The sequence below is a fragment of the Eurosta solidaginis genome, chromosome 2 (assembly GCF_040869045.1).
Source record: "Eurosta solidaginis isolate ZX-2024a chromosome 2, ASM4086904v1, whole genome shotgun sequence".
NCBI classification, from domain to species: domain Eukaryota; kingdom Metazoa; phylum Arthropoda; class Insecta; order Diptera; family Tephritidae; genus Eurosta; species Eurosta solidaginis.
In genome coordinates this window covers 241,585,846-241,598,437 of record NC_090320.1, presented here as the reverse complement: position 1 = coordinate 241,598,437, position 12,592 = coordinate 241,585,846, and the positions used below count along the sequence as shown (strand labels likewise).

At 36.6% G+C, this 12,592-nt stretch overlaps 1 protein-coding gene across 6 annotated transcripts in view; it reads right to left on the bottom strand.

The window, feature by feature from the left end:
- The window catches only part of LOC137240738 (uncharacterized), a 122,659-nt gene that overhangs the window by 46,321 nt on the left and 63,746 nt on the right, over positions 1-12,592 (bottom strand). The window lies entirely within an intron of this gene.

Here is a 12,592-nt window from a genome sequence, read left to right as displayed (position 1 = left end):
TCGTCAGGTATGCGTATCGTCGAAGCACGTGGATTTGCAACGCGTCGTTTGGCGTTCTGACCCATCTTTGCCTATTCAAGACTACCGCATGCTACGAGTAACCTATGGTGTCTCGGCCGCGTCTCATTTAGCTATAAAAGCCCTACAACAAACCGCTAATGATTCGTCGAACAGCTGCGAAAGATCCGTTTCAGCGATTCTTAATGATTTTTATATGGACGATTTGCTCACTGGTGCATCCTGTAAAACTCATTTGCAATCATTACAACGGAACGTGTCGGATATTTGGAGGAAGGTGGTTTCGAACTGCGAAAGTGGGCAACGAATTGCAAAGAGCTGAACGAAAGTATCTCCGAGTCATCAGGAAGTATATCACACTACGTAGTGGATGATAAGGACGTACATGCGCTTGGTTTAATGTGGGATACCGAGCAAGATCATTTCACCTTTGCAGTCAACCTGAAGGAGGAACCTACACGTTTAACTAAAAGATCGTTCTTGGCCGATGCCAGCACATTGTTCGACCCTTTGGGCTTACTCGCTCCGGTAACAATCAAATCGAAGATGTGGTTCCAAGACGTTTGGCGCTCTGCAGTTGGATGGGACGACCTGATCCCAGACTCGATCGCCAGGGCGTGGCTCGATCACCGGTTTCAGCTGCAGAAACTGAGAGAATTGAGGGTGAATCGCTGGCTTGGATCTGGAACAACCGGGGCACTCACCGAGCTACATGTTTTTGCTGACGCTTCGGAACGCGCATATGCTGCTGTTATCTACGCTCGCACCTTGCAATACGACGGCACGGCCACAGTTTCTGTCATTTCGTCGAAAACTAAGGTGTCACCGCTCAAAACGACCACACTGCCGCGTCTAGAACTTTGTGCGGCGCATTTAGCTTCAAAGTTAGTTCGTAGCGTATTGAACAGTTGGTGTGATCTCCGTTACCCGCTGTACGCTTGGACGGATTCGACGATCACGCTAGCTTGGCTGCAAGCACACCCTAGCAGATGGATGACCTTCATAGCAAACCGAGTTGCCGACGTTCAAGAAATCATGCCTCCCGAGTGTTGGAATCATGTGCGTACAGCATTGAATCCTGCTGATTGTGCTTCAAGGGGTATATCGCCTTTTGATTTGCTTGGACAACAGCTGTGGTGGAACGGTCCTGATTTTTTGAAGGGTACAAACCAGTTCTGGAAGGAAGGTTCCTTGAAGCCGCACACAACCGATCTAGGCGTCCGCAACAAGGTCGTAGCCCACGTGATCAACTCGGATGACCACTGGCCAGTCATTAGGAAATATTCGTCGTTTTCCAAGTTGCGTCGTGTCATCGCTTACATATTAAGGTTTATATCAAACTTTCGTGCTGCTGTCAAACGCCTCGATGAAAAACGAGCTGGGTCTTTAAGCGGTCTGGAGTTAATGGAAGCTGAACGCTGCTTAATAAATTATTCCCAAACCCTTTACTTTGCTAACGAGATCTCCTGTTGCACCGCAAATCGGCCGATCCTGGTACGCAGTAGCTTGTTGCGCTTGCAGCCCTTTCTCGACCCGAACGGTATCCTTCGGGTAGGTGGACGACTAAAATCCGCAGAGGTCACGAATGATGTCAGGCATCTAATAATTTTGGCTAAAAATTCCCCGCTATCTCGATTAATAATTTCTGATATTCACCGTTTTACATTACATGCTGGGCCGCGCATAATGCAGGTCGTATTGCAACGTCGCTACTGGATAATTGGCGTCCGCAGTTTAATCCGTAGCATTTATCATAAGTGTGTTAAGTGCACTTGCATCAATCGCAACGCCTCCAAACAGTCCATGGGTGACCTTCTAGCGTTTCGTACGACATACTCTCGCTGCTTCACACGCACTGCGGTCGACTTCGCCGGTCCCTATTCGTATAAGTTTACCCATGGAAGAGGAGCGAAATCCATTAAGGGATATATTTGTTCTTTTATTTGTATGTGCACGGGTGCGATGCATCTGGAGTTCGTAGGAGATCTGTCGACCCCTGCATTCCTCAACGCGTTCAAGCGTTTTATTAATCGTAGAGGATACTGCAAGACCATGTTTTCCGATAATGGCACGAATTTCGTCGGAGCCGAGAAGGAGCTTCGTGTCATGTACGAAAAATGTATGGAAGACGATACGCTGCAGAATTTCTTCGCTGATTCGCACATAGAATGACGCTTCAATCCACCGACCGCGCCTCACATGGGCGGATACTGGGAAACCGGTATAAAACGGATCAAATACCATCTGAAACGCGTTTTAGGTGAAACCCTCTTGTCTTACGAGGAATTCAGCACGCTATTAACGGAAGTGGAAGCTTGCGTAAACTCCCGTCCATTGTGCGAGGTTTCTACGAATGCACTCGACCTCGAAGCTCTAACACCGGGGCACTTTATTATCGGCGAACCGCTTAAGTCTATCCCGGAACCTGAGGGTCAAGGGTTCCGGGGAAATCTCCGGCAAAGGTGGCAGTTGATATCATCCATAAGACAGCATTTCTGGCGTCGTTGGAGAGACGAGTATCTCGTGAGTTTACAACGCCGCACCAAGTGGTTTAGACCGACGCGTAACTTTGAAGGTGGAGACGTTGTGGCTGTATTCGACGAAGCTACCCCTCCCACAAAGTGGACACTAGCGAGGGTAGTTCGATGTCATCCGGGAGCTGACGGTCGCACAAGGTTCGTCACGGTAAAGACTCCTAATGGCGAATTCAAACGGCCGATTACGAAAATATGCCTTCTACCTACGAAAGGTGACTTATTTTGCGAGAACGAAGAATCATGAAGACACATTTTTTAACCATGTTAAAATTGCTCACATTTTTTATATTTTAAACATTCTTTTGTTAACAGTCGAATCTGAACATAATAATCTAATTCTGTTAAACCTTTTTTTATATAATGATTAAATTCTATTAAGTTTATTTTTCTATTTTGTAAACATAAGAAATGTAAAATCAAATGTAATTTAAAGTTGAACGTATCATACGTAACTATATAGTTCAAGGGCGGCGGTATGTTGAGTTCGAATTTTCAACCATGAGACATATGTATTTATTTATTACTACAAGGGTTAATGCACAATCATGCCAATCCTGTATTTATTGACATTTGCATTATCTCTATTCCTTTTGTTCACAATTCTTTCTTACATTCTGGCATACAGTCCATTTTTCTTATATATACCGCTCGCTATCGAATAATTGCTTTTGCTAATACTTGCCAATATTTTTGAGTACATTAATTTGAATTAATAAAGTTATTTGTTGTTAAGAATTAAAGTATTCTCGAGTGTTGATTTCGATTTGGAAACCACCGCATCAGAGCAGCAGAAGCATTTCTTGCCGTACTGACAACCCGCTACAGGTATTAGCCGGAAAAGGTAAATCTACAAGAGAAGGTAATAATCCGCATCAATGTTGGTTTCTCATAAGAGAAACCGATCCTAATCTAAATAAGCTTCAAAACAAGACACATAACTTTTTCAATTATAAAATAAGATCATAGAGTTAAGACAGAATCATATGTACATATGGTATTATTTGTAAGGTACTTAAATTTTACTATATGTGACCCGGCCTATGAAAAGGTGTCTTATGACACACAAAAAAATTACTGCTACTAGGAAACTGAAGAAATGCTGTTTGTTTGTAGTTTTATGTTCCTTCCATTCATTTATTTGAATGAAGGACTACCTTGGCCCGGCTTACTTAGAAGCTATAACGCTATAACTAATTCTTATTTTATGAAATCTTGCAGATGTGTAGCTTGGTTTTTCAAATACGATAAATGCTTTTAATTTCTTTCTGATTTGATGGTTTACTCGAAGTACGATAAATGATTTTAATTTATCCTTTTGTCACTTCGATTCCCGCACTATCCGCCATTTTATTATCAACAATATGAATAGCGTCCTTTTATAGCACGCGGTTGAGTTGTGGGGAAAAACGAACTTGACGCGACGACGTTACAAAACGAAGTGCTGAAGAAATGCATTCCCTGCAAAAATTGTTGGATTACGTGTTCCATTTTCTTCATGTTGGAGTACTCTAACAATACTCCTTTGCAATGCGTTTGCGGACCACCATCAGCCGATCATTGCTCGTTTTTTAACGACAGTGATCACGACACGATGAAGATCGAACAGAGTTGCCAAAAGTAAAATATTGCATGCAAATAACTAATAATACAATTTTACTTTGGCAACTCTGATAAAATGCAACAGCGCGCTGGTTTTATGTATACATACTATAGTATGTATAGAGAAATATTAGTTTCTTTATTCACGCAAATGCTAAATAACATAAGAATATTCGTAGTTTAAAATATAAAAGTTGTATTGCCCCTCTTCATTTACTTTCATTTTAAATTAAATTCACTTCGATAATACTTTCCGACACAATTCCTCTTTAGTACTTTGGCATATGATCCTCTGTGGGTGCTCCATGGAGTACTACAGTGAAAGTACTTTGGAAAGTACTCTCACGTATGTACTCTATGGAATACTCACAAACAAAGCGAGAGTGGGATCACCTACTCCTCTCCTAGGACATCGCAATGTTAATTGGAGCACATTTTTTGTATGAATACAGATTAGATTTGGAGCAGTCCTATACTCCCAAAGGAGTATTCCATACATTATTTATAGAGAACTCGCGTTTTTTGAAGGGTTGTTTATCTTTAACAGCTGTTTCTCGCAATTTCTTTTTTGAGTCATAAGCCACCTTTTCATAGGCCGGGTCACATATTTATTTGAATGCTTGTAACTTTTGTATTAGTTGATCCATTTTGTTGAATTAAAGCTTATTTTTTAAACGGTTTTATTTAGCCTGACTTCACAGGCAGGGCCACACGGCCGCATGGCCGCATGCACGGCCGTTGTGAACGAATTTTGTAATTGAAATTTAAGTAACTTCCCGATAAGCTACAACCTTGAAACTTGGAATATAGTTCAGAACCCGATGACAATACAATAATAAGAAAAAAAGGACGTGTGGCACTCGGGGACTGCCGCGGTAAAGCTATTGCATATTATCAACTTATGCAATTATAATATTTATGCAACATTTTGTTTTCTTTGATATTAATTCAAGTTTTGTCTTTGATATTAATTCAAGTTAACCTTTTTAAGCGTGGTGACCGATAAGAAAACAAATTTTTTACTTTTATTGAATAAATGAGATGTTCATATTTAACTTTCACTTTAACTTTAACTTTATTTTTAACTTTAACTTTAACATTCACTTTAACTTTAACTTTAACTTTGACTTTAACTTTAAATTTAACTTTAACTTTAACCTTAACTTTAACTTTAACTTTAACCTTAACTTTAACTTTAACTTTAACTTTAACCTTAACTTTAACTTTAACTTCAACTTTAACTTTAACCTTAACTTTAACTTTAACTTTGACTTTAACTTTAATTTTAACTTTAACCTTAACTTTAACTTTAACTTTAACTTTAACTTCCACTTTAACTTTAACTTTATTTTTAACTTTAACTTTCGCTTTAACTTTAACATTCACTTTAACTTTAACTTTAGCTTCCACTTTAACTTTAACTTTATTTTTAACTTTAACTTTAACTTTCGCTTTAACTTTAACATTCACTTTAACTTTAACTTTAACCTTAACTTTAACTTTAACTTTAACTTCGACTTTAACTTTAACTTTAACCTTAACTTTAACTTTAACTTTAACTTTATTTTTAACTTTAACTTTAACTTTCGCTTTAACTTTAACATTCACTTTAACTTTAACTTTAACTTTAGGTAGGTTGAACTGGCCGGTCCATGAGGACCTCACATTGACTGATTGAGTCCGTAGTGTTACCAGAAGTTTGTTTTAACGACCAAACTAAAAACCCTATCCAAAACCAGGACCTATGTTATAAAATAACTCCGTCCTCTTGGCAAATACTAGAAGCTTCCTAAGACTTAAGCCACTTGCTGCTTCTAAATCTGACAGCTGTATCACTCCTAATAGCTGGAGTCTTAGCCTGGCAAGTGCAGGGCACGAGCACAGAACGTGCTCGATCGTTTCCTCCTCCAACCCGCACTTCCTACATCTGTTATCACTGACCAAGCCTAGTTTAAAGGCATGTGTTAAACATTTCTTTTACCTGTCTTCTTAGAAGACTCAGCTCATTGCTCCACCATGGCGGCTTTGCTTTTCCTCTGAATCTTCTTAGAGGGTAAGCTTTGTTATACGCAGTCATAAGCGTCCTTGTTAGGAATTCATTCAAACTTTAACTTTAACTTTAACTTCAACTTTAACCTTAACTTTAACTTTAACTTTCACTTTAACTTTAACTTTATTTTTAACTTTAACTTTCGCTTTAACTTTAACTTTATGATCCGGGGTGGGCGTGAGCTTAGCACCTGCTAACAAGCCAACCTAATATAAACGCACGCAAGTCATTTTCTGTCAAAAATGTCTCATGCACATACAACTTGTATGAGAGCAACTCAAATTGAATTTGCTGCGTGAAAACCTAACTCGATTTCCAATTTTTGTTCTGCGTGACATTTAGATTTGACGTTTGCCCACATGCTTTACATTGTCGCAACGCATGCTTATTTGGGTTAGGGCAAAAAACGCCGGTTGTTTGCGTGCGCTAAAAAACGCAGTCCGGTTTTATTAGGTTGGCATGTAAGCGGCCACCGTGGTGTGATGGTAGCGTGCTCCGTCTACCACACCGGATGCCCTGGGTTCAAACCCCGGGCAAAGCAACATCAAAATTTTTAGAAATAAGGTTTTTCAATTAGAAGAAAATTTTTCTAAGCGGGGTCGCCCCTCGGCAGTGTTTGGCAAGTGCTCCGGGTGTATTTCTGCCATGAAAAGCTCTCAGTGAAAACTCATCTGCCTTGCAGATGCCGTTCGGAGTCGGCATAAAATCATGTAGGTCCCATCCGGCCAATTTGTAGGGAAAATCAAGAGGAGCACGACGCAAATTGGAAGAGAAGCTCGGCCTTAGATCTCTTCGGAGGTTATCGCGCCTTACATTTTTATTTATTTTTGTAAGCGACCATATATGTATACGATAAGCGATAGCACAATGGCTACTTCGTGAAAATCAACGACTGCTCTTTTAGCATTGTTTACTATATAGTTTGGCAGCTTAAATAGAAGTTATGTTGCGAATAGAGTGTAAGGCAGTGGACTAGGCAGTCGAATGTCATATAATGAAGGAATGGTGTTCGGAGTTTTTTCAAAGTTAAAAAAAAAAAAATGATAAAAGCTTTAATATAAATAAAACTATTGTTTTAATAACAACAAAAACGCCTTATAAATTCTATATACATAAATTCGTAAGGATTATCTCACTTTAAAATTTGAGTTAGATAATCTAAAGTTTTTTTTTTGCAACTGAGTCGAGAACTGTGCGTGTGAATGTGCGAATTTTCACCGATCAGCTGTTAGTTGCGCTACTTGGTAAAATTTACAATGTCTTTTAGTTTGATTTCGATGGTCGTACGGTGAGGAAGTGTCGCACGCGCGCTTAAAACAGAGTACCAAAGAGTGCGCGTGACACGTGTTCACCGTTCAAGCATTGAAATCAAACTAAATAAATAATTGATTTTGCTTTCGTGCTCGCTACGCGTTCGTGTTTACTAACACATTCTCAATTTGGTAACCTGCCCACCGCTGATTATGATAGAGATCCAATATTATGTATTTTCGGATCTTTTTTGACAAATATACGTGTTACGGTTTTTTTTTGATTTAGTCGCCAAGCCCGCGATAAAATCTATGCAATAGCTTAAAAATCACCGCTAGGTGGCGCAAGGATCGAGATATTCGAAAAATTGGAAGTTGTGGTCCGATTAGGCTAATATTTGGAACACATAATACATTCAAGAATAGAAATCGACCTATGAAAAAAAATCGCCGCTAGGTGGCGCATGGATCGAATTATTCACAAAAATCGTATTTGTTGCCCGATTTGGCTCATATTTGGAACACATAATACATACAAGAATAGAAAGCGACCTATGAAAAAAATCTTCGCTAGGTGGCGCAAGGATCGAGATATTCACAAAAATCGCATTTGTGGTCCGATTTGGCTCATATTTGGATAGTTCGGTAGAAGTGACATCAAAATATTTTGGAGTTGGTGGAGGGACAAGCATACGTGGCGCAGAGTCAAGTCTTTGGAAGGATTATGTGTTGAGGACTTAGGTTGTAACAAATTGTCAGGAAAGAGTCCTTGTAATAATGGCTTACTAAATGAACTAAATAGAATGAGTAAGGACGGGACTGCCTTCGGCTGTGCCGAAGACTTCATACCTTTCATGAATGGGGCTGAACAATAATCTTATCCCATTCGTAATCACCAAATAGTGCGCTGTATAAGATAAGAAATATATAGTGAACAGATGTACACACCTAAACTATTTTAAGATAAATATAAAAAAAACCTTATCTGAACGATCGGTTGTATGGGATATATATTATATATAGCCCCGATCCAAATGATTTTTACAGGAAATCTTCTATGATATATTAGAATAAACATCACCAAGTTTAACGTTTTTATATTGGAAATTAAGGGAGAAATGGCTAAAAATATTTCTATCTGAACGATCGGTTGTATGGGATATATATTATATAAAGCTCCGATCGAAATGATTTTTTCATGAAATCTTCTATGATATATTAGAATAAATATCACCAAGTTTAACATTTTTATATTGAAAATTAAGGGAGAAATTGCCAAAAATCTTTCTATATGAACGATCGGCTGTATGGGATATATACTATAAATAGCTCCGATCAAAGTGATTTTTTCAGAAAATCTTCTATAATATATTAAAATATATATCACCGAGTTTCACGTTTATACTTTCTAAATTAAGGGAGAAATGGCCAAAAATCTTTCTATCTGAAAGATCGGTTGTATGGGATTAAACTATATATAACTTCGATCAAAGTGATTTGTGCAGGATATCTTCTGTGATATATTAGAATATATATCACCGAGTTTCGCGTTTATACTTTCTAAATTGCGGCAGGAATGACCAAAATCGTCTTATCTGAACGATCGGTTGTATGGGAGATATATGTTATAGCGGTCCGATCCTACCATATCCGACAAATGTCTAATATAATACAAAAATACATCCTTGCGCCAAATTTCATTGAGCTACCTCAAAATTTGGTATACTTAATGGTGAGTCTATCTTCTATATTTCTCAACGTTACAAACATCGGACAAAAGTTAATATACCATTTCATGTTCATGAAAGGTATAATAATAGGCTGCAGGGCCTAGCAAAAAGCGTTGTATGCACAGTTTATAGCAAATTTTATTACCTTTTAAAAGCTTCAAACCGTTTTGCAATTGCTCAATTCGTTCTTGAGATATATATGATTAAGTGGACCCAATTTTTTTTTTTAAACGGTAGTTCGTAAATATCTCAAAAACGTGACCATAGAATTAAAAATAACCTTGATTTTCGGAATCAGGGGGTGATTTTACATAGGAATTTCATAATGGCGTCTCTGGTGCAGAAAAAAGTTGGAATTTGTGATCCAACGTCATTTTCAAAAAAAGTTACCATTTTCAAAAGTGTAGCCATATTAAAGAAGCCAACCACTTTCAAGCATGCAACAATTTTTTGAACAAAGGTAACCATTTTCAAACAAGTAACTATATTCAAAAAAGTTACCATTTTCCAAAAGTAATTAATTGAAAAAAAATACCATTTTAAAAAAGTTACCAGTTTGAAAAAAGTAGCAATATTAAAACAAGTAACCCTTTTCAAAAAGGAGAAATTTTTCAAAATGTAAATTTTTTTAAACAAGTAACTATTTTCAAAAAAGTTGCCATTTTTAATAAGTAACCAATTTGGAAAAAGTAACAATTAAAAGAAAAATAACCAATTCGAAAAAAGTGAACTTTTTTAAAAAAGTAACCATTATTAGTTTATTTTTTATTTAATAATTTGGGAAAAATTAAAACAACGTGACATCAGGACGGACAAAACCTTGTAAATATCTTGAAAGCTTATTCTCCCGGGAGTGGGATTTGAACCCGCACTCCTACAATGATTGAGGTTTTACAATTTATTTTTATTTTATCTTAAAAGTAATAATTTTGAAAAAAATTCACAATTTTCGAAATGGTGACCATATTAACAAAACAAACCATTTTCAAAAAAGTAGCCATTTTCATAGAAGTAGTCAATTTCAAAAAGGAACTATTTAAAATAATAAAAATATTCTTTAAAAAACGAAAAATTAAAACACAAAAGTCACTAATTTGAAAAAAGAAACCATTTCAAAATAGTAACATATTTTCCAACAAGTTACCATTTTAAAATAAAATACTATTTTAAAAAATTTTACCATATTGAAACCTTAAAACAAGGCACCATTTTCAAAAAAGTAAACATTTTCTAAAAAGTAACCATTCAAAAAAAAAAAGTTTACATTTTCAAAATGTAGATAACTATTTTGAAAAAGTACGTATGTTCAAAAAAATCGCCATTTTCAAAAAACGAACTAGTTTGAAAAAAATTCCCATTTTCAAAACAGCAACTATTTTAAAAAAAATTACTATTTTCAAAAAAGTAACCAATTCGAAGAAGTAACAATTTTAAAAACAAGTAACCATTTTTGAAAAGTTAACTGGTTCAAAGAAAATAACCGTTTCCATAAAAGTAACCATTCAAAAGAGTAACTGAGTCCAAAAATGTTACCGGTGGATCGAAATTTTCAAAAAAGTCTGTCAGTTCCAAAAATAAAGTATCCAATCTAGTGTTGCCACTTCCAAAACCAGGTTCGTATTAAATTAAAAACGAAAATCGTGGTACATCTTTTAAAAGCGTGGTAGAATTTTTGATGGAAGATTTTGTTCCAATGAAAATGGTTTTCAATTTGCCCTGAAAATATCAACCAAAGGTCGCATAGCATGTTTTCCGTATGATTTTTAATATGAAAAGCTTAAATTTATGAAATTCGTATTCAAGAAAATAGTCTGTAGTTGTGGTAGGTTTTTAAAAGAGTAGGTAGATAAGGTAGAAAGGGAAATTGGCTCAAAATATGCTAGATCTACCAGAATCGTGGTAAAGTGGGTACAATGATTCAGTGAAGAAAAAGTTGCCGTTTGAAAATAACTTAGCCCCAAAAATAATAGTTCAAAAAAGGGAACCAGTTGCATAAAAAGTTCCAACGAAGTAACCTCTTTAAAAGATTACTGGCTGCAACAAAGTAAGCGGTAGGAAATGGGTTTGAAAAAGTAACCGGTTTAAAGAAGGAACCGGTTTAAAAATTTTACCGGCTCAAAAATTTCATTGGTTTAAAAAATAGCCGGTTTAAAAAAGAAACTGGTTCAAAAATTTCACTGGTTTAAAACAGAAACCGGTTTAAAAAAGCAACCGGTTCAAAAATTACTCTGGTTTAAAAAAATAACTGGTTCAAAAAATTCACCGATTTATTAGACCGCTTTCAAAATAATACAAACAGGGGAACTTATATTTTTGGCCAACAATTTGATTCAATTGGTACTATTCGGATGAAAAAATAAAAGTCAAAGTCAAAAAATAAAAGTTCATTCAGCACTCGATATGGAAGAAAGACACCCTTCGGAAAAAAATTGGCGAAAGTCAATACGAATTTTTAGAGACCTATAACTTTTTCTTTATTGGATTTTAGTTGATTGAGCTACAAAATTGCATACTCAAAAAAATACGAAGAACTCCAAAGAAAAAATTTGGAATTTTGGTAAATTTTAATGATTTGACGAATTTTTTAGATGTTGTTTTTGTGGTTGTTGTAGCGATAAGGACACTCCCCGAAGGCCTTGGGGAGTGTTATCGATGTTAATTGTCTTTTGCCGGGTGCAGATCCGGTACGTTCCGGTATCAAACCTGACCATCTCGGGAGCGATTTGTTATGACCACATGCGACCTTCTTGGTCATACCGCCCTCCCACCCCCTTGTTCCATGAAGAGTTCGGGGTCGCCAGAGCCTCGGCTGTTAATGAAATAGGATTCGCGACGGATAGGTGAGGTTGACAATTGGGTTTGGAGAAGTTGTATATTGCGCTGGCAACCTGAAAGGGTTGCGCTACACAACCCCTTGAATCTGGTATTTTAGTCGCCTCTTACGACAGGCATACCTACCGCGGGTATATTCTGACCCCCTAACCCGCTGAGGTGAATTTTTTAGATAATATTTTGTCTGAAATTACAGAAGGGTTGAAGAAACTGATTGAAATTTGAGCAATTATAATAAACTCATAATATTTTTTGACACTGATTTGCAAAGTTTCAGCTATAAACTTAATAGAATTTTTTCTTAAAATATTGAACGTAAAAAAACAATTTAGGGACGAAATTTGAAAAAACTTTCCACTGCTATTTCGCTGTTGGCTGATGTATGTATGTATTTAATTTTTTTTTTAACCAAAATGAAAAAAAATCTTTAGAACAACGATTTATGCTGCTTTTTAATCAGATTACTCCATGAACCAACTACTGGAATTAAACCAGAATTATATAAAATGTGAAAACACTTCGACTGTGTTATATGTACATATATACATATATAATTTGCACTTTAACTACACGTGT